Source organism: Sceloporus undulatus, chromosome 7 (assembly GCF_019175285.1).
Source record: "Sceloporus undulatus isolate JIND9_A2432 ecotype Alabama chromosome 7, SceUnd_v1.1, whole genome shotgun sequence".
Lineage (NCBI taxonomy): Eukaryota > Metazoa > Chordata > Lepidosauria > Squamata > Phrynosomatidae > Sceloporus > Sceloporus undulatus.
In genome coordinates this window covers 9,982,174-10,006,071 of record NC_056528.1, presented here as the reverse complement: position 1 = coordinate 10,006,071, position 23,898 = coordinate 9,982,174, and positions in this window count along the sequence as shown.

Below are 23,898 nucleotides of genomic sequence, written 5' to 3'. Positions count from 1 at the left end.
TTCTTGGGTTCTAGAAAGAGTTCAGGCTCGATTTGCTCTCAGACCCATTGGTTTATCTTTTTAGCCGCCCGCCTCATCTGTAGAATTCTTATCCAGCATCAAGTTTCAAATGAGTTGATTTTCTTCCCATCAGCTTTCTTCACTGTCCAGCTTTCACAGTCATCCATACTGATTGGAAATACTTTATCCTAACTTTAGTGTTCATTTAGATACCTTGACAATACAGGATCATGCCTAGTTCTTTCACAGGCCACATCTTCCTCTGCAGAACTGTTGCATTTTGACACCGTTTGAACTTTCACGGCTCCATCCTATGGGATCCTGGGATTTTCTAGTTTGTTGTGGCACCAGACATCTCTGACAGAGAACGCTAGATATCCCACAAAACTACAAATCCCAGAGTGCCATAGTATTGAGACATTATGGCTGTTAAAGCACAGTTAAACTGCATTACTTCTGCAGTGCATATGCAGCCATAGCCACCCTTCCATTACGGACAGGTAGATTAAATTGGAGAAGCCAGGGCCCTGAGCTTGCAGCAATTGATATGGGCTTCGAAGTGTCTTATCCATAGGATTGCCGTAAACCAAAGTTGATTTGACAGCAGTTAACCCAACAAAGAGTAGATCTGTCAGTCAGGATTGCTGCCAGAGTTTGGCTGCTCCAAGGTTACACTAGGGTTTTCGTGGCTTTGCAACCTGAACCTGTAACTGGCTGGATATGCAACTCATCTCAGCAAAGTCCTCTCTTTGCTTGCTCTGGAAAAGAAGGGTGATATTCTCAAAGCATGTAAGGTTGGACATGGAGAAAAACACCAGGGGTCGGATCCAATCTTGGGAAGATTTTTTGAACTAGAATTGATTCTGGGAAAGCGTAGTCTTAAAATGGAACATGTCCAGGCAATTGGAGCAAAAGCTACAAAATGTCAGAAGAGAAAGGTCCAGAAGATCTCTCTACAAGGCTGGACCAATGATGGGAAGTGAAAAGGGCAGGAAAGTTTGTCATTGCTTTCCCCCCGCAGCTGGGAATGTCACCTTTCTGGGTGCCTTTGCTTGCCGTTCGCCAGGCGAAATTATCTCCTCTTCTTCCTACGTCTCTGAAGTCTAAAGACCACATCTTCCCCTTCGAGGCCAACAGCTCTGACAATCCCATGAGGTCCCTACCCTTGTTGCAAACGCTCCTCATCCTCAAATTAGATTTAAAGGTTTTTGCTCTCTGCTAGAAGAACTCTGCCTTTTCAAACCTTCAGCTCTGCAGAGGAAGCTTTCCATGCCTCAGGGATGCACAGACCGGATTCTGCCGGGTGCAAACACCCCTCAGTTTCGCTTACCTTCAGCGGGGGTGGAACAGGTACGGTAAAAAGGCTGCGTTGGAAGAGAACTTGGGTATAAAATACTTCCAGTAACCTAGTTCCAAAGGAGGAGCCGCCTTTTGTTCCAGACTGGAGTCAACCTGTAAGCTAAAAGAGGAGGAAGACAGAAAAAGGACTCAAAGGGGTTTGAAGTTCTCTGGTTTCAATGTTATTTCAAATGGCTGGCGTTCTGCTCAGGACTTTGCATCTTTGTCAATGCAAAAATCAAACGGAATAGTTTCACAATGACTGCATTCGACTAGAGGCTGCTGTGATCTCACCATCTATTGTTATCCATTGCATAGCGGTGGCCCATGCAGTGCCCAATGTCCATCAGACATGTGCCCAATGCACACCAGGGCACATCTTTGCAATTCACTAACAATATAGTTGCACTGAGTTTCTGCAAGATTACTACAGATCAATGAAGTTGTGAAATGCAGGCTCAGCCATTATTCCTCAAATTTGCAATGAACCTTCGTCCAGACAGAGGAAAGATCTTCTTGAAAGCTTGTTTTCTGCTCCTTCGGAGACTAGTAGGATGTGGAGCAATGGATCCAAGCTCCAGGAAAAGAGATCTCACCTCAACATTAGGAAGCACTTCTTGACAGTAAGAACTGTTAGACCATGGAAGATGCTGCCTTGGAGTGTGGTTGAGTCTCCTTCTTTGGAGGTTTTTAAACAGAGTCTGGATGGTCATCTGTCAAGACTGCTTCAATGGTGTTTTCCTGAAAGGCTGAATGAGGTTGGATCGGATGGCCCTTGGGGTCTCTTCCAACTCTATGATTCTATGATTTGACTTGACACAATTAAGAATAAGAAAAATAATACACAAATTGTAACTAACTACCCACTGATGAAACCCATTGGGTGGCCTTGGGCAAGTCCCACTCTCTCAACCTCAGAGGAAGGCCATGGCAAACCTCCTCTGAACCAATCTTGCCAAGAAAACCCCACGAGACATTTGTCTGAAGTTGGAAACGACTTTAAGGCACACAACACACACACACACACATGCAAGCGTGCAAAGATTGGCTCCACACAGCCCTGATTTGGGATCCCAGTCAAAGCAGAGCAATCCTCCATGACCAGTTGCATTAGAGCCGCTCCCATAGAGAACAAAGCAAAGGGTTCTGGAAAAATGAGCTTTGAGAGCAGGAGTGACCAGGGCACAATACGAAGCCCTCTCTTTTCCCCCAATCCATTGGGGTATTCCTAATTTTGGCAACCATTGTGGTCCTTATTCTAAAGAAACAGAGAGAAGGGGAAACATGAACAGGACTCAGATCCAGTTGAGGCAACAGAGCATCTTGCAGGGATTGACAGTAATGCATTGGCTGCGTTGTTTACAGCGGCTTGTAATATGTGAGCAGAAGGGAACACCTGAGCCTCTGCCGGCAGCTGGGTGTTCTGTGACTGACCAACCACAAATATTATTAAACACAGGGAAGAAAGGAGAGGGCAAAATCCCTCTGGGTATCTCCCCCTTTTTGTCTCAGCATTTCACTGACTTTGATTCCCCCACGGAGCTCATTCGAGGGCGGCCTTCTCGCAGTCGCCTTGCCCTGCTTGCGCTTGGAAAAGCGCTACTAGGAGAAAGTCAGGAAATTTGCCAGGGCACAATTTTGGTACCGTCTCCTCCTTCTCTGAGTCTAAGCCAACCATTCTCAAACTTTGATCATCCAAGTATTTTTGGACTTCATCTCCCAAGATTCCTGGATATTATTGCCTATAGTGACTGGAGCTTCTGGGAGTCGGAGTCCAAAATACCTGGAGAACCAAAAGTTTGGGAATCTCTGCTCTAAGCTTCAGTGGTGCTATCCAAGTTATCTGGTCCAATTTCCAGCACAGTTTGGTCTGAATCCCATTAGAGAAGACATGCGAATGGACGGCACATGTAAAAGTCATGAAAAATGTAAATATATTGGGGATATCCGAGTGCAAATGGATCTTGCAGCACCTTTTGAAACTAACTGGGTGGAAGGAGTTGTAGCGTGAACAAACATTCGTAGACTTGGTCTAATTCCTCATGCGACAGCAATTGTTAATATTTTTTGAAAATAGTTCACATTGTTTTAACTCTCTGATTGTTTAATATTGGGTTGTTGTTTTTTTAATGATTTGAACTACACTTGTCCCTCCATATTCGCTAGGGTTAGGAGCACAAGACTCTCATAAATATGGGAAAAGCGCAAATAACAAAAACACCATGTTTTTACCTGAGAGGACACCTCTCTAGGAATCTCTAAGCCCTCCAAGGGCAACTCTGTGGCCAACGTCCGACAGACACTGACCATAGAACTGCCCTGGAGGAGCTACAAAGGCCTAGTAGAGTATCCTCTCTAGGAATCTCTAGGTCCTCCAGGGCAACTCTGTGGCCAACGTCCAACAGACACTGACCATAGAGTTGCGCTGGAGGAGCTACAAAGGCCTAGTAGAGAGTTCTCTCTAGGAATCTCTAGGTCTTTCAGTGCAATGTTTAGTTAAAGTTGACCATAGAGTTGTACCGGAGGACCTAGAGATTCCTAGAGAGAACATATTAATCAAATCTGTGAATAATCAAATCCACAAATATTAAAGCCACAAATATGGAGGGATGAGTGTACATGAATTTTTATTGTAATTTTCTGCCTTTTTATAAGCCGCCTTGAGTCCCGGCTTGGAATAAATAAAGCAATAGGTGACGGGTGGATATACAATGAAATAAGCAAATGAATAAATATCAGGATGCCAGTCTGTAAGTGTACATTTATGCTCCATTTCCATGATGCAAGAAGGGGATTCAGACCAAAACTGTGTTGGAAACTGGACCGGATACCTTGGATAGCCATCTTTTTCCTGTTATTTAATGGAGTTGTTTCCCTGATCTTTTGGATGGCGATAGGAAACGTGCCCACCTTTGCTTGCCTGCTACTCCTGCCCAGTTCTTCTGTTTGAGTTTTTCTCCTCTCTGTTCGGAAGTCACAATGACAACTGCTTGGAAGGGGAAACCAGCCGGCGGTGAACGCTGAAAGATCCCCAGAACAGAACACATGTAGTCATTTCTCCCTTGCCTTAGGAGGCCTTTGCAAAATGCCACTTTGACAAAAGGGAACCAGCAGCGAAACACGGAAAGGAAAGGTCCCCAGTGGCATTTTAAAATATATATATGAAGCACTTGTATGGCACCCCTTTATCTCAGGGCAGTGTGCAATACAAACAATTTCAGACATCTCCAGATTAAAAAGATGGGCTGAGCTCCTACATCACTGTGCGCATTTTGTAACTTTACAAATCAGAAATGCAGTGGAATGCTCCTAGTGAATTACAAAGATGTGCATTTAGACCAATGCACATCAGGCACTTCTGATGCAAATCAGGCATTTCTAATGCAAACTGGGCACTTCTGATACACATCAGGCACTCATGTGATGCTCCTTGCACATGTCTGGATTTGCACTGCGGAATGCCCTGATGTTCATCGGTACCCACATCAATGCAACAGGACATGACACATGAGTGGCTCCACCGTTGTGCAATGGAAGCATGTACATTGAAACACCACAACAGCCACAAGGTGTATATAGATATGGTGGAATTCCTCAATTCAGTTTTGCACACACATAAGGCCAGAGGAATGTCGTAAACCACACAAGGTTTAGATGAGAACCAGAGGCCAAAGCCCTGGACGCTGGCAACCTTCCTATATTCCTCGCCATCCTCTTTTGTTTCCCCAAGATTTTTCACAACCAGTAGGTTGTCACATATTGTCATCTCAAAAGGGAGGGAGGAGAGGGAAAGAAAGAAAGAGAGAAAGTAGAAGTCTTGTAAAGAGGAAAGTGGAGCGAACGCCGGAGGAAAATAGAACTAGACGTTTGATGAACGTTCCCTTCAAACCGAGATCACATCCAATTGAAGGCACACTCTGTCTCACTTCAGTTTGGGTTTCCATCCATAAAAGCCTCTTTCGGAACAGCTGAGCAACACAAGGATCTTTGGAAGAGTAAAAAGCATGCATCAGGGGTTTTCTAAGGGCCTGTTCATGGGGCAGAAAAGTGGTCCCTAGAAACACCCAAATTTTGCTCTTCCAGGAATAGATGAAATATAAATCTCTAAAGATTCAGGTTCTTTCCAAGAAAAAAAACCCTAAACTAGAAAACGTTCAACACAACATCATGCTGTGCTGTTCAATACTTTTCTTTTGCCTTTACCCTCCCGTTTCCAATATCTTTCTCTCTTTATCACAGGCTTCTTTTCCTTTTGCATTGCTAAGCTGCCCTGTTGTCTGCTCACAAGGCCGCAAGCGTGCCAATGTCAAGCCTTTTTAAGTCCCATTGATTCTCTGGGAGAATTAAGCATGTCCTTAGTCCTTCCCACGTTCAAAATCAATGGCGTTTGAAGTATTTAACCTTCTCTCTGGCGTATGCCTGATGTTCGAAGGAGCACCTTCGGTTTGGTTGAGCTTCTGTTGGAAGCACCTCCTGAGCCTGACATGAGTTTCTAGGTCTTTGTGGCATCAACGCAGCTCAGAAAAGTTACTGTTTGGAGTAACTTCAGCTATTGCCACACTGCAGAAATAAAGCAGTTTGACTCCGCTTTAATTCTGAGCAAGGGACAGAAAAGAAAGTTGCAACTGTAATTTTGGTGTTTTTGCAAAATTGCAGTTGCAAATCCCTTTTCCATCCCTCCTTCAGAGTAAGGTAGGAAATGTGTATCTTTGCACCATGATGGGAAAGTGAAGCCAAGATTGCATGAGAAACCCCTAATTAAACAAAAGACGACCATCGTCTTTCTTGGGAGCTTGCCAGCTGTCTAATAAGACATAGCCGGAGATCTTTATTAGTTAAAATGAATATTTAGACTCGGTGCCAAATTGAGAGATGACAGAGTTACTTAGGGACGGCGCGGCAACATTAGGCAAATGTTTCTCCAATCTGCTAATGAGGTTTCGTAACTTGGAGTGGCTTTGCAAGCGGAGCTTCGACATAATGGAAGCAGAAGACATTATGGCACAAGCTGTGGAGCCGTCCAGATCCTTTCTCCGGGTTTGGAAGATGCTCAAGGGGAAAAGAGAAAGGGAGAACGGCCAGCAAAAGATAAGTAAAAGATAGGGACCTGTTTAGAGCTGCACCTTTGCTGGACGAAGGGGTGGATTCCATGTTCACAATGCACAGTGTGATGCACATCTGCATGGGTACCATTAGAGAACAAGCAGAGGCACATTGTGGATTGTGAACTTTTTGCCCATTGCATAACAGTCCATGTTCCACATACAGGCCTCCTGTCCAGTCATCTGGCATGGCTCTTGTTCAATCATGCATGATGCAACTTATGCTATGGATGCCATTAACAGCATGCTGGTCATGGTCTCTGCATCTGACTTATCATCAGTCGCAAGAAATCGGTCCGTGCCCTTGCCTCGCCTTCTAGCAATATCTGGCAGGATGTCTTTGAGGCTGAAAATTGATTCAATTAAATTTGTATTTAATTTGTAGTCATTTGTGGCTGGACATTTTAGGCTTAAATGGAGCATTTAAGATTGACACCATTCTGGTTCCAGCTTCATGCTGCCTTCGGTGGGAGGGAGCATTGATCCGCCAGAGACACTTGAAAGCTAAAGGGCCCTATCTTGGAAAAACAAAGAGGGGTGGGTAACTCAAAGGAAGTTGTTGTTGTTACACACCTTTAGATCGTCTCTGACCTATGGGGATCATACCATTTCGTTTTCTTGGCATGATTTCTTCAGATGACATTTGCCATCTGAGGCTTAGAGAGTGCAACTCACCCAAGGATACGCAATGATTGGACAGGAATTTGAACCCTGGTCTCCCAGAATCCTAGTCCCCCACTCAGACCACTATAACATACTGGGTCTCGTTTTGTTAGATGTTTGTTGTTAACTGCAATCAGGTCAACTTCAAGTAATGTTAGGGGGCCTCCAAGTCCCGCTATCCTCAAGTGCCCTACTCAAATCTTGTAGATTCATGGCTACGGATTCCGTGATGGAGTCCATCCACCTGGAAAGTGGTTCTCCTCTTTTCCTATTGTCTTCTACCTTTCCAAGCATTATTGTATTTTCTAGAGAGACATGTCTTTTTATGATGTGTCCAAAGTATGACAGTCTCCCTTTAGTTGTCTTGGCTTCCAGGAAGAGTTCATGCTTGATCTGCTCTTGGACCCTTCGGTATCCACAGAACATTTCTCCAACACATTGTTTCAAATGGGTTGATTTTCTTCCTACCCCTTTCTCCACTGTCTAGCTCTCACAACCGTACATAGAAATGGGAAATACAATGGCATGGACCATCCTAACTTTAATATTCATTGATCTCTCTTGAAGACATCTAGTTCCTTCATGGCTGCCCTTCCAAGTCCTAGCCTTCTTCTGCTTTCTTGACCACAGTCTCCATTTTGAGTAATGGCCGAGTCAAGGTTAGCTGTTGTATCTTGCTATTTGACTTGAGGGAACATAGAAAGATGGATGACTCCAAGGAGGAAACATAGTCAAAAGTGCTTGAGACCCATATCAAGAGAAATGTGGGGTATAACTTGATAAATAGGTAGCCTTCTGACCCAAGCTGTGTTCCACAGCTCCCCAGATCTTTGGAAGATCCCCACACTATTTGCACGCTTCCTGGAGAAAAGGGCAATTTATTAGTGCTTCTCAAGGATGGAGCTCATTTTACTCAACCTGGGAAGCATTTGCATCTGTTGTATATGGATGCGTCGGAGGCACGTTGCCGTTTCTTTAATCTGCCAGGCTGGTGGGCAGACGATTGCGCAGGCATAACCAAGTGCCTTTCCAATCTTCCCGGGTTCCTCTGGAGAATCTTTATTTTTAAAAAGTTCCAAAACTAATATTTTCTGGAAGCTTTAAGATGGATTTCTATATGTGGCACAGCATTTCAGACACGAGTCCCAAATGCTCAGGTTTGATTTTTCCTGCTTTAAAAGGACATGTGGACATAGGGAAAGAGATGAGGACCGACAGAAATTTGCAACCCAGTCAGTCCCAGAGCAGATTATGAAATATCGAGCCTACAAACAGAGATTCAGCACCTCTGGGGAAAGAAAATGGGTTTGTGGCTTGAGCGGTGAGAGGCGTTCGGGGAGCCATTCCAAAACAGATTGACAAAACATATTAATTAAATCTCCACCGACAGGATCAGAACAGCAGACTTACTGAAAAAGAAGTGATACTTATTTGATGATGCCTCACTGCTTCCTAGATTCTTTCCCCTCCCAATAATGTAATTATTAATTTTAACACAATCTAATTGTCAACCCAAACCATAAGCAGATTTCCCAGATCAGTACGGGTTACACTTGGTGACCCTGAGGTTATTTCCAACTCCGTAATCCTATGGCCATAACAATTATTATTATTATTACTCTTATTATTTATATCCTGCCTCTCCCTACGGATCAATCCAAGACTGAAATTCTTCTTCTCCGTTTCCCAGAAACCTGCTGCAGAAGAAGCCGAATTACCGATGAGACCGAGGGAAAAGAAAGATTAAAACCCCCTGCTCTTCCCAAGGAACAGAGTTTGTTGCCATCTGAACAGCAGAACAAATATCCAAATGTGTTGCAAATGCTTTTTTCTTTCCCTCCAGGAAAGTGTACACAGATGTTCGCATCCTCCTCCATGGGGAAGAAGGAGCAGCTGAGCAGCCTCAAAAGAGGCAGAAACAGAGCTGGGAAGGCAAGGGGACATGTCTGTGCCGTGATTTCCCCGTTCTGATTTACTTCACTTGCAAAAACGAAAGCTCCGCGTCGATCCAGAGGCAACCGCAATCCACACTGCTGAGTTAATGCAGCACAACGCTGCTTTAACTGCTATGGTTCAATGCTGTGGAGTCCTGGGATCTGTGGTTTCTTGTGGCACAATTCACTAATGGTCTACCTCTCGTGCCTTACCTGGAGGAGGCCTTCTCAGGTGAAGATGGAGAAGAGGAGAACCTGGATGGTGGCCACCAGCAGCAGCCAAAGCAGGTGGCACCCGGTTGTAACCAAAGCAGAGCCCCATCCGTCCCAGGAAGCACCTGCAAATTTGGAGAAGGACATGGAGACTTTAGAGTTAATGGGCAAGCTGGGCTAATTCACTACTAGCTATAAGTTAGCTTAGACAAAGTCTTTCTGGTGCTGAGGACAACAGGCCCAACACCTCTTGGTAACCTCATTTGATGTCCTCAGCTCCATGAATCTCCGACTTTGGCTTGCAATTGGAACAATCTTTCTGCAACTCAGGAGCCAGTGTGGTTTGAGCGTCCGACTATGACTCTTGAGAGCAGAGTTTGAATCCCACCTTGGCCATGAAACCCATTGGGTGGCCTTAAGAAAGTCCCACTCCCTCAGCCTCAGAGCATGACCATGGCAAACCCCCTCTGGACAAATCTTGCCACAGTAGGTTCACCATAAGTCAGAAAAGACCTGAAGGTTCTGCAGCTCCCTTCTCCATTTTGGACTGCTGTGTTTGACTTTGGACTGTTCTGCTTCTATGGACATGAGTATCAGGTTGTTGTGAGTGGCCTGGCTTTCCTCTGGTCAGCCTCTGTGGACTGGCAGTATTTGCACCTGGTTTCTTTCCTGCTTTAAAATAGGATGTCATTGTTGTATAATCCCCATGTAAAGCTCCATCTTCTCAAATTAAAATCTCAGCCACTGAGCCTTAATGCCACTAAGGCCAGACTCTTAATGGTTAGTGCAAACTAGAGTAGATGCACTGGCCAATGGGTTTTACCAATGTCATTCACTCATCATTCTCTGATCAATGTGTTTTACCAATGCATTGATCGTGCACTGATCAATTGGCTTTACCAATGCCATTCACTCATCATTTGATCAATGAGTTTTACCAATGCACTGATCAATGGGTTTTACCAATGTCATTCACTCATCCTTCTTGATCAATGCACTGATCAATGGGTTATATCAATGTCATTACTTATCATTCACAGCCTGATTCAGTGGATTTTCTCTAGTTGGGTCTAACCAATAGGATTAAGAACTATGTTTCCTAATTCATCCTTTTTCCAGATTTCCACCAGTTTTACCTCTTCGTCTTGAATAATCCAAAAGTTGGCTTCGAGTGTCAAGAACCCTCCAGTGTAAACCTTTCAAAATCCCTTCCCATCTGTGTTTTTCCGTCCGCATGCCAAGAGCAACCTCATCGAAGAGCTTTGCAACCTCCTGGGGGAAGGAGTCTTTTAATTGACAGATGGCTTTCCCTGTCGCCTGGGCAGGCGAGTCTCAATTGCTCATTCATTTTTAACAACAGTTATTTGCTTTCTGTAACTTCCAACTAGGATGAAGAGAGATCAAGCTGCACAACTTTGATTCGGGGCAGTGACATTTCAATCTAAATGTCCCAGACCAGCACTCTCAGGGAAGAGAGACCAAATGGACCATGGCTGGTTGCAAAAAGGGGCAGAAAGAAAGGGAACGGGTATCAGAGTTTGGAAATGTTATCTGGCAGGATTCTCCAGCTTCTTCCTCTTCCTCCTCCTCATTCTCCTTGTCACCCTACTCATTCTTTCTTCTTGTTGTTCTTCTTCTGCCCCGTTTCCGCCTTCTCCTTCTTCTTCCTCTTCCCCTTTTCCACTGTTTTCTTCTTCTTCCTTGGAAATGTCTGTATTGAACAACAAGTCAAGAAATCTAAACAAGGCTGACATGCTCCCAGTCCTTCTGTATTCCTGTCCATTGTTTTTAATCAGAGAAACAAGAATTTCTTGCTCGAATAGTCCGCAAGCCAATTGTTCGCCTAACATACTAAACAATACTAAATGGAGATATGGGGGGAAAGAAAATTATTTCGGCCGTAGGGGTATAGAGAAAGGCAGGGATGGAAATTGCGCTCGCTCAGCCTTCGCGGAGGAGGAGGAGGAGGCATGGCTGCCAGGGATCAATTAATTGAATGCAGTCAGAATAGGATTCCATGATTATTAATGGTCAGGATGCATCTTTGCCAGAGGGACAGTCTACCTTTTGGAGGGAACTCCATCCTTTCGTGGCGTTTTGCCTGCAATGGGGTCCCAATGCCCAGAATTTCCCTTTTCCTCTCCTTGCAACCTTGCGGTTGCAAATTCACTCCATCGCTTGCAACTTTTACAAGACCTCCATTTTCCCCGGCATCATGAATGATGCCACCGAGGAGCTTTGACCGAACTCCATCTGTGCCACATTTCGCAAAGGCATTTCCCCCGTTCCTTTTCTTTTTTTTTTTAATGCGCAGAGGGAAATTTAGTGCCCTCTTTCTTTAATTCAAGGCCTATAAAGTCAGGAAATACCACAACGATAAACTTTATTTTTATGTAGTGCCTCTCGTGTAAGCCGCGTCATAAAGCCCCTTTTACGGCCCGCGACGTTGTAATGCGGTGTATGATATGACTACTTGAGAAAATAGCCATTAAAGAAAGAAGAGAGAGAGAGAGAGAGAGAGGAGACGGTGTGGACCGGGGGGAAGGAAAGTCTTCCGTTACCAGACTTGCGAAACATGGAGGCCTTTAAAAAGTCAAGCGAAATAGAGATGGTGAGGAGAAGCTGGAAAGACCCCAGGGACTCATTCCTGGCCACTAAGCTGAGGACCAGGAGCCACCCACTGACCTCAAACTGTGCGATTAGGGGTTGCCAAATTTCAGGACCTGGCTCTGAATTCCCAATATTTGTGGGCCATCTCCCAATGGCTCAGTGGGGATTCAAACCCTGATCTCCAGGGCCATAGTCCAATGCTCAAACCACTGCACCACACTGGTGCTCAGGTAGAACAGTTTAAATAGGATAGATTAAATTAAATTGATGTAATAAAGAAGATTTAATAAAATTAAGTTCACCTAATCGGAGACTAGGAAGGGACAACAAGGGATATCTAATCCATCCTTCAACCTCATGCAGGAAAACACAACTAAAGCACTCCTGAGAGATGTCCATCCAATCTTTCTTCAAAGACCAAGAGAAAGTCCTCCCTGAAAGATCTTAAAGCTCAGATAGGCTCATAGAGACACAGTCTTTCGGGTAGCCTAGGTCCAAGCCTTATGGGGCCTTATAGGCCATAACCAGTACTTTAATTGATGCCTAGAAATGGACCAGTAGCCAGTGAAGTCAATTGCTTCTGCAAGGGAACTTGCACATGTGTAAGACACCAGTGAGAATCATTGCGATGCATTAGTTTGAGCACTGGACTATAATTCTGGGGACCAGGATTCAATTCCTTGTTCAGCCATGGAAACCCACTGAGTAACCTTGGGCAAGTCACGCACTCTCAGCCCTAGAAAACCCCATTATAGGTTCACCTAAGTGACTTGAAGGCACACAGCAACAAGACATCACCAGTAGGGTCCCAGCAAAGAGCCATGACTATACTACACAGCTTTATCCCAGTTCGATAAGGTTTTAATTCTCATGGCTCATGGCTCCCTCCAACGGAGTGCAGTTTTAACATTTTCTGCTAGAAAGCAAAGAACTGGAGGATGCCATCCTGTGCCTGTCTGAAAGGGCAAGTCAGGGATGGGTGCCCTGCTTAAAAATATATCCATTAAGCAAAAGCCAGCCTCCAAGCAACAGAATGAGATCAAGACGGATCCTTCCCCCAGAGACCTCCATGAGAGCCGAAGTCATCTGCGGCGCTTTATTAAATTTCAGATGCTAATGGGCCCAGAGATCTGGACTGCATGTTGCGCCTGATATCAGAGACCTGAAGAACGTTTCCCAGCCAGAGCAAATGAGTGCTTTATTAAGGGAAAGATCGGGGCATCGGATATCTTCCAGACAAAAAGAGCTGGATGCTCGTAACAACGCTTTCGTTGTCATTCCACAAATGGCTGCCTGAAGGACCCACAAACACTTGAGGTGACACCTCGCTCTTGTGCATCATCCAATTTGCTGCATTGGAGTTTCTCTTTTACAGGCTGGGAAAGCGAGAGGGCCTTTTCGCCTCCTTGACAAGGGAGAGTTATGTCGGTCTGCTCCGGCATAAAAATAAAAAGGTTTCTGGACATCTTAAGACTGTAACCAATTTCCTTTTCCATGGGTCTTTTGGAGAAGGGGGGCAATGTGGATGAAATGCACAGCTGAAGACCCCTTATTCACCCCAATGGCACCCCCAAATCTGTTTCAAAGTATAGGGTCCAGGACCAGGTGCATTATTTCCCTCACCAAGAATTCAAGATGAAACGGATTTTCTGGACCCATTTCAAACTGGCTTCCGGGCGGGCTATGGAGTTGAGATTGCCATGGTCGCCTTAGTCGATGATCTCCGTCTGGGCATGGACAGGGGGAGCGTGTCCCTGTTAGTGCTTTTGGACATCTCAGGGGCCTTCGATACCATCAACCATGGTATCCTTCTGGATCGCCTGAGGGAGTTGGGTATCGGGGGCACTGCTTTGCAGTGGTTCTGTTCCTACCTCTCGGGTAGATTCCAGATGGTGCAGCTGGGGGACTGTCACTCCGATAAGAGGGTTATCAGTACGCTGATGAGACCCAAATATGTTTCTCTGTGTCTCCGATTGATGCAGTGACTAGGGATGGCATCTCTCCTCTAAATGCCTGTCTGGAGTCGGTAATGGGCTGGATGAGGGAAAACAGACTCAGTTTGAATCCAGAGAAAACAGAAGTACTGGTGATAGGCTCTCCTGGCCCGGGGAAGGAAATTTTTCCACCTGTCCTGAATGGGGTCACCCTCCCTGTGAAGGACTCTGTTCGCAGTCTGGGGGTGCTTCTGGACTCGTCGCTCCACTTTACATCTCAGGTGGATGCGATGGTCAGGAGCACCTGTTATCAGCTTCGGCTGATACGCCAGCTGCGACCCTACCTGGGCCGGGGGGACCTTGAAACGGTGGTACACGCTCTGGTAACCTTTTGGTTGGATTTCTGTAATGCGCTCTACATGGTGCAACCCTTGTACCAAACTCGGAAGCTTCAATTAGTGCAGAATATGGCAGCCAGACTGGTCACTGGATGTCCCAGGGCCAGTCATATAACACCTGTTTTGAAAGATCTTCATTGGCTGCCCATTCACTTCCGAGCGCAATACAAGGTGTTGGTTATAACCTATAAAGCCCTAAATGGCTTGGGCCCAGGGTACTTGGAGGACCGCCTCTCCCCATACAATCCACCCCACACTCTCAGGTTGGGTGGGAAACATCTTCTAAGAATTCCAGACACACGCTATAGTGTAACTCGGAGGGCATTCTCCATTTCAGCCCCTCAACTCTGGAACACCTTGCCCGACGAACTCCGTACAGCCACCTCCCTTGATGCTTTTAAAAGGACTCTGAAGACCTTCCTTTTTCACCAGGCTTTTCCCCCATGAGCTTTTTTGTGATCCTTCTCCCCTTCTAGTGATGTACATATGCATTTTCTCTTGTCAGCTATGTGTATTGGGTTTTTTATGATGTTTTAACTGTTTTTATATTGTATATGTGGGGGGTTGGACGGGTTTTTGTCGTTCTATATTGTTTTCATATATCTTGTACACCGCTGTGATCATTGAGGAATAGCGGTATAGAAATAAATTTATTATTTATTATTATTATTATTAACCCAGGGGAAGGCAATGGAAAACCTCCACTGAGCAAATCTTGCCAAGAAAACCCCACCATAAGTTGGCCTTAGCATCGCCATAAGTGATGGTGTGTGCCTCCAAGTTGTGTCCAACTTATGGCGATGCTATGGCCAACCTATCGTGGGGTTTTCTTGGCAAGATTTGTTCAGTGGAGGTTTGCCATTGCCTTCCCCTGAGAATGTATGACATTTTAGCCAAGGTTGCCCAGTCAGTTTCCATGGCCAAACTGGGAATCGAATCCCAGAGTTGCAATCTACCACTCAAAGCAGTACACCACACTGAATCTATGGGAATTTGTAACAGCAACCAAGGCTGCAGATCTCAGTCCTACTTGATAGCCTCCTGGGCTGCAAAATGGACATCAACATCATCATCATCATCATCATCATCATCATACTTTATTTATATAGCACTGTAGATTTATTGGATTGCAACACCATCGTAGGCTTGAAGTAACCTCTTATTCCAGAATGAACAGTGGCAGAAGCTACTAGGCCAAATGGTGGGACACTGCAAGGGTCCAAATGTGGCTCGTGGGCCACCTCTGCCCAAAGTCAAGTCTGCTTCACTTTTTCCACAAGGCTCTTGTACGCTCCGTTACGAACTTGGAAGAAGCTCAAAGTCATTTGGATCCTCCAGGATCCAAGAAGGAGGTTTGTCCAACACACAAACGCACACAAATGCACAAAAGCACTGGCTGACGTACGCACGCACGCACGCACACACACCCCCTCTCCGAGATGGGAGCCGAGATCGGAGGACGATTTAATTCTTTCATTACTAGAATCCAATTTTCCTCCTGACGGGAACGAAATGGAGAGAGGATAATAAGCCCAGCGCTGGGTGCAGCCGCGATCTGTGCTTAGTGTCATTAATGAGGACAGCTTCATTAACAAGCCGAATTGCAAAAGAAGAGAAAACGAGAAGCTGGGAAAAGGGAGGGAGGGCGTTTCAGCCTTGCAAGTTATTGCCTGGGAGTGCATTGGAGCAAACAGTGCTGCTCAAATGACATTTGCTAGCGGAGGGGAGAACATGGGACTGAGAAGGCTATTCCTTTTCTTTTTGTCTCCTTTCTTGCTGCATCAGGCCCCAAACCAGTGAGAAATATTTCGGTGATAAGATCTGATCCTGAAACTAGTGGATTAATCACCCTTTGTGCCACCGTCTTCTTAGCCATTGAAAGCAAATTGGAATTAAAGGCCAACAGTGGCCACAATTCCTGGCTGCATGGTGCAAGTGGAGCAGAAATCATGGATAACGTGCAAACGTCATATTCAAATAGAGCAAACGGAGACCTGCATGTGAAACTTAGTGCAAATGCAGATCCACATCAATGCAGGAAAAGTTGCTAATGAATGTGTTTTGACATTGCGCACTGCTGTTGACCCATAGGATGTGAGCCATGCTCATGGACCATATTTATCTGCATACCTTACACCATGTCGGTACTCAGTATGAGGACAGTGTAACATAACTTAGCAGGCAGATAACTACGCTGGGATGCTGTGGCGGACTTTGCAAAGCTCTAAATCCAGAAGCATCCCAACAGTCAAGCTGACTATAAACTTCCTGTTGGTTGCGCTCACTATGCATCCTTCTAAAATATCCATTTGTGTGGCTTTCAGATGCCTGAATATCAGTGCTTTTTGACGTGAGGGGCTGGCCATTTTCCCTCCAGTGTGCCAGGGACCATGCTTGCATCCATTGGCTACCCTTTCTTTCTTTCCTTCCTTCCTTCCTTGGAAACCTTCCAGGGGCCATTGGCCAATGGCTGGTGGGATGGCACCCATCCAGGGACCACCACTTTGAGTCGCAGCGCCGCTGTAAACAGATTGCTTCTGAACACAGTCCTAACGGAACGGGGCTCTGCCATTATGCCGAGAGAAAGTTAATTGTTTTAATTAAAGCTAATGTAGTAAAAGCAGAAGCACCAACAGGGTGTGTATAAAAAGCCACCAGGAGGAGTTCATTACAGCTTTCAATATGCCATTGGTTGGCACTGGGTTCGCGTTTCAAAGGGCAACCGAGGCACGTCCTCCAACTGTCCCGATCTGGCCGGGAGAGTCTCGGTTAATCTTCTGTCATCTCACTTTTTCAGCCACTTTGAACATGTCCTGGTTTCTCTTTTCTTCTCTTGCTTTCCCACTTTCTCCTCTGTTTGCTCCAATTGTTGCAGACTGAGGCCTCAGCTCTCCTCCCATCCTTTTCTGGCATCGTCCAAACCCTGGTTCTGGTGCAAGTCATCCACCCGGCATCTTCAGCACCAGAACTAGGCTATAACAACCTTAAAGCAAATTTAAAAATACCTCTTACTCCGGATTTTCTGGGAACATCCAGGGCCATCCATTGCTATGCTGGGGCACCAGCCCCCCGTCCCCAGCATCTTCTCTCCCTCAGAGCCTATACATAGCTAGGAGAAGGGGATTAGGAAGGCAAAGCCATTCCTCTGCTCCTGTTTGCTGGGGTTCAGCTGTGCTGCTCCTCAGGATCCTTTCTGCCTTCAGGGTTGCTGTGATAAATGGACGCGTTTCATCTTTCAAGGCTGAAATAACTTCTCTATTAGCGTCTGCCTTTGCCTCGGGCAGACTAAACAAGGATGATATGGATGAGACCCCTCTCGCCGAGGCATCCAGAGGGAGAAACGTGTGGGCCTCCAAACGTTGTGGGACTACAACTCCTAGCATCCCCAGAGAGCACAGCCAGCTGCAGAAGGCATACCCTCTAACGTTTCATGGATGAAAACCAGAACGTGGTCCAGATGGCAGAAGCTATGGACGAAGAACACACAAGCTAGCAGAGGCTGCAGCAGTTTGATTTTTCCTGAGTCCTCTGGGAAGGGCAAAATAGCTCCCCTCCTTCCCTTGGCTGAGTTAACTGGTTGTAAACTACAGTGGTACCCCGGGTTACGAATTTAATTCGTTCCTCGGCGCCGTTCGTAACCCGAAAGATTTCGCAACCCGAAAAAGCCATAGCCGCTAGCGCTGGAAAGCCGCGATTTCGTGCGAAAAAGCGCCGAAAAGCAACAAAATTTTTTTCGTAAGCCGAAAAAAAAAACGTAACCCGGAACAGTTTTTTCCTATCTAATTTTTTCGTATCCCGGAAATTTCGTAACGCGGTCATTTCGTATCCCGGGGTACCACTGTATTTTGGCACTTTGGACTCGGTTTGCAGCAGTTCAAGTAAGCTGAGGACAAAGGGAGAAAGTGGGAAGAGGACAGAGATTTACATGCAGCCCTTCCTTCTTGTCTAACGAAAGTGGAGGATTTGCAACCTCGACCCTCGTCTGGAGAGGACCCATGAGAACTAAAGACGCCAAGACGTTTGCTTTTGCCTGAACCTACTGGGAATGTCATCAAGCATAATCCACAAAGCGTCAACCACAGCTACACTGTTCAAATAACAACCCCTGACTTTAACAAATGAGGGAACGTACACAACCGTTTAAAGCCAGGGCTCTCCTCTTGAGATGCTCTGAAGACCAGAGAAGAGGGTCTGGGCCTTGAGACCTCGCAGCCCTAGTCTGGCCTCTCTCTGGCCAATGCACCAAGGCCACTCTCTTGACCTCAGCATGGGTCATCCCTTCGGCCCAAGGCCTGGGAGGATACCAACCTACATTCAGGCCGCATCCATCTTTCCCATCCCTTTATCCCACCCTTCATCTCAAGCGTCCACTGTCAGCCAAATTATCTCTATATATAAAAAGCCATGTACATAATTATGCAGTCGCACTATATAACCCTTCCTTTGCCGCAGCGGCCAAGCCCTTCTGATCAAAGTGGACAAGAGCAATCGTGTTAAAGTCCAACATGACCACAGACAAGGGCCCTTCGTTTAGCCAATGCCCAATGATGTTTGCTAATTGCATGCTCATTTGGGCTGAGAGGGGCTGACACATGACTGCCATGTACTAGAAGGAGTAGAAACTACTATTTCTATTTCTTAAATCGACTTCATAAGGTCGCCACAGCTAGCTAAGGCTTAATTTTGGGTCCCCAGAGGATGCAAAGCATGGTTTTATAACAGGAATAGAGCCAAGGGGCTAGTTGTGTGCATCCCCAGGGCTTCCTAGACTGTCCCAAGCACCATACAATTTTAAGAAGCATAGTGTTTTCCAGATTGCATATTATTTTGGAAAACACGGTCACACACTGAAGAACACCCGAGAACAGCGGTTCCCAACCTGTGGGTCGCGTCTCCGTTGGGGGTCGAACGGCCCTTGCACAGGGGTCACCTAAGACCATAGAAAAACACATATTTCCATGAATCCCCTTTCCTCTGCTCTCAGGAAAAATATTCTTTTTAAAGTGCTGCAATACACCTTTCAGAGATTTGGGGCCTGCGGGGTCCAGGGCTTCACATCCCACTCCCTCGTAATCCTTGAGAAATATTGTTTGAGAAAATGTAATGAAAATTATGCAGCTAATCTACTTTAATAACCCAAGCAAGGAGGGCCGCCGCCGCCGCCGCCGCGCACACTGGACAGTCTAATAATTTTGACAAAATATTAGCTGTCGCTTCCCATCAGTTTCAGGGGGGACTGGCGCATGCATTAATGAGGGCGGCTAATTCATCAGGCTAATCCGCCATAAAGACAGAAGAGGCGCATGGGTTGGACTGTTAATCTTCTGCCGGCTCTTTTGCTGGCCTGAAAAAGTAAAAGATGGGCATCTTACCTAGTGGGACGTGTCAAAGAAACCTTTGGCTTCTGCGGGAAATGATGCTTCTTTTCTCCAAAGATGTTCGGCGGCTTGGTCCAGACATAAGCAATATCATTGGAAAGAATGTCCTAACTTATTTCCTTCAAAATGGTTGAAAAGTGTTATTATTATATTTGTATTATTTTATTGTAACCCACCTCGATCCACAGGGAGAGGTGGGCTAAAAATAAATATTATTATTATTGCTATTATTAATAATAATATCCCACCCTTCTCCCAAGGCTGGGACTCAGGGCGGCTTGCGACATTAAGAAAACACCATGCAGTTAAAAACATACCAAAAATAGTATATTAAAATAGAAATATTAGTATTATTATTATTATTACTTTGTGACCAGGAATCACAATGTTTAAGCCGAATTTGGGAGCTGTGCTAGAATCCTAGGTACTGTACATCCATTGGTCTTTGTTGTATGTTGGGGAAAAGACTGTTTCTAAACCTCATTATGCAAGCTTTTGTTTTTCTTCTTCTTCATCGCCATCTTCTTCTTCATCATTATCTTCAGTGACTTCATCATCTTCATATTTTTGTTTGCTAGGCTTGCAAATCCACACTTTCCAAATGAACATCTCACCCTAAATCATATACTTAGGCTGCATCTGCACTGCAGAAATAATCCAGTTTGACACTGCTTTGACCGCCATGACTCCACTGTATGGAATCCTGGGATTTGCAGTTTGTTCTGGCACCAGAGCAATCTGAGAGAGAAGGCTAAATAGCTCACAAAATCCAAACCTTGATTCCTCCCCCCCCCCCCATTTTATAGCAAGCAGATTGATTTGTTTTCCGTTGCTGTCTGGCCGTTGCTTCCTTGTGTTGTTTTACGAGAATCTTGGAGGCCTTGATAGTTTGAGATTTTAGAGGTCCAATAAAGGTATTAGCAAACCTTGCTTTTTGTTTGGTTTAATCGCTGTGTTTGTTTTTACAGTCTTCACCGTACGTTGCTGCGATGGCCCTGCTAAAGAGAAAAAGAGAAATCCTGCTCTTTTCTCTGTGCGTGTTAATGGGCTCCGATAATGATTTTCATCAAAGACGAACCTACTCATTACACGAAAACCTGCTCCCCCTGAACTGAAATAGCTGGAGAATTCAAATTTGCAAGTAGATGGAGGGATAGGGCAAGAAGGTACCCAGATCCCCAGGAGGAATGCAACCCTGAAAAGCCACAAGCCACCATGGTCATGTCTGCCATTTTGCACCAAGGAAGGAATTCAACCCAAGGCCTCGCCATCTCCGATTCAACCTCCCATCTCTATTCTTAGCTTAGCTCCTTGCAAGTCATGTCTTTGCAATGCTCTTCACACTTAATCGTCCAAGCTGCGGCATCGGTGCTTCTGCGAGGGAACGCCAGCGATGCTTCTGCGCTGGCTTTCATGTCCCAGGTTTTGAGCGAGGAGGCAGTTAATCAGCCTTGTTCTTTCCAGACCTTCATAGGAGCCCAGGTGCCTCAGGCTACGTCAGTATGACATTTCAGACAATCTTGATACCTGAGTGATTGATGCTCCGTTCGCTCTCCGTCGCAAGACCTGCCTTATACCTTCTGGGACCATTTGTCTGTCTAGCCTAATAATGTCTGCTCTGGCTCACGTTGACTTTCTGGGATCTCGGGCAGAGTGCCGTGCAAGACGCAAATGTTTCCACTGGAAGTGTCAAAGCATCATAACAGTTTACGCCTGGAATAAAGGATCATCTAATCCAATCCATTTCCTGGGCAAGGAATTCACAGACATACTTCAGAGGGGGCTATCTAACCACTGTTTTAAAATCTGCAGGTAAGTCCATTTCTTTCCAGCGAAGGCAAGTCCATTTCACTGTCAAATAGCTCTTGCATCAAGAAGGTCTTCTTAACGTTTAGACAGAATCTCTGCCTTTGTAATGTGAATCTGTCCCTGTCGGTGGATTGTGTTTGGACCTCCATACGATGAATCCCAGATGATGTTGGCTGTATTTCAGAGGAAGGAACTGGAAAAGCCACCTCTAAGTATTTGTGGGCTAAGAAAACCCTCATGGAGTTGCCATAAGTCAACAGGCGACTTGGAGGCACACGCAGAAACTACACATTGTGACATAAGATAGGCATTTTCGCCATAGAAACCGTTCTGTAATTTTGCATTTAATGGGAGAACCTTTGGTTGGGATAATTCACGTCATTACGCCTGTTTGTGGAAGGTGTGCAGGGTGTTTTTTGGAAAGCATTTTCCCCCTTTTCAAAAGCTGGAGAAACAATGGTGGATGGAGATGCTTGTGGCACCGTCAGACGTGTGCCAAGAGGTGCTTGGGATTTGAATTCAGGCTCCTCTCTCCTTTTCCTCCCGTTCATTCTTCTAAGAAAAGAACTTTTATTACAATCCTTAGAAAACCCTTTCCTTCGCTTTTTCCAAAACGGCGTTAAAAACTGGACTGGGGATTGCAATTAGGTTGTCGAGGGACGTACGGTAATTGAAGCTTCCTTAACTACTGTATCCAATTTCGCTCAGGGAAGTGCATCTGCCAGAAGAATGCTGCGGGAGTTTCCTAGCAGTACAATTGCATGGAGACGCTGAAATCACAGCAAGGACAATGCAATACTGCTTGTTGGTTTTAATCTTTCTCTCCACTCTGGTGCCACTCATTATCTGCTGGAGTCTTTTTAAGGACCAAGGGAAGAGACTGTCTAAAATTCTTCCAGAGCCTCCAAAGCGTTTCTGGTTTGCATCAGGTGCTCAGGTTGCACACCAACGCTTCCCAGTTGGTGTCCAGATGTGCATTTGAGAGTGCCTTGTTGCACACCGGTGCCCCATTGGGCATCTGGCCATTGTGCATTAATCACTCCACAGTCTACCATTGGAGAATGAATGCCCATATGTCACACCGCATGCCATCTCCTAGGCGAATATGGACACCACAAAACTACGCAGTTCCATTTCCCAGTCCACTTACAGAGTCCCATCCTGAAGTCCAGCTGTTATTTCCAAATGCTCCGCTGCAATGCTAGAAGTTTAGAGGGGGGAGGAAAAATTCATTTGGGAGAGAAGACTTATGGGGTAAAGTATGCTCTCATTTCCACCCCTAAACCCAATTTCCTGTCCCTTTTTGGAAGACCACTGCAGTTGCAAACAGGCAGGAAGTGTGAAATTATCCTTACCAAGGTGAACCAATCTGCCCGGCTTTGTCACTGACCTTCAGACGGCTGGGTTTTAAGCCCCAGTTAATTCTGCAATTTGGCTTTTGTGCCGCTGAGGTTTAATACTTTGGGCAGAGGGGTCGGAGGCACGCGAGCCCTGAAGCTGTTTGCTGGTTTAATCCGAATGATGATTCTCACTTCATTTTCCTTCCTCGACAAAATGAGCGGGTTATTAACGAACAAAGCCTTCCTCATTTTCCAGTTTGTTGGCTTCCTTGCTACCTGCGCCGTGGGCCGTCAAGATGGAAATCCCATCCCTGGTCTATCTGGGGCAGGAATTATCCGATCCGTTCTTTCCGACGTTCTGCCTCCCAGGTTCTTTTGTTCAGCCAGGGAAATGCATTTCAGAGCTTATAGTTTTCATTCAATTAATTAAGCCATGGCTCCCTCCTGCACAAGCCAAGGCAAACTTTCCCCAAACGTCCTTCGAATCCCCTCCTTTGCTAGCTGAGATGCTGGCGAGGAAAGGCCAGTTTGGAAACCAAGTTTTCCAACATTCACCCTAAACCCTTTTTGGGTTCATCTGGATGCAACTTGTTCTCATGGGCCTTCAAGTTACCTCTGACTTGCAGCAACCCGACCCTGGGGATTTCTTGGCAGGTTTTCTTTAGAGGAGGTTTGCCACCATTGCCTTCCCCTTGAGCTGAGAGAGTATGACTTGCCCAAGTTCAAACAGTGGGTTTCCATGATTCGATCCCTGGTTTCCCAGAGTCCTCATCCAATGCTCAAACCACTACAACAGCGTGGCTATCACCCAACCTATGGTTTCATCATGAGATGAATTGACAAGCAATAACTCAGTGGCCAGCATCTTATTAGCAACATACACATTCATAGGTTGCCTTATGCATGTGGAGCGATTTTTGGTTTGTTTTGGACAATGATCATATTCAGCAAGTGGAGTTGCAAATATGGGACCACTCCATGGGTAGTAGGGCATTAAAAGTTCCCAGAGTAATGTGAGAAGGCACATTTCCTCTACGTATTGTGCATGGTAGTCACACAGTGGGTTGTCAGCCAGGCACACTTACTTTTGATGCCATGCGTTGCATTGCCTTGGCATTCAGGGACTGCACAACGTAACTCCACCAGCGGATATTTATTTGACACTGAAGCAATGTAGGG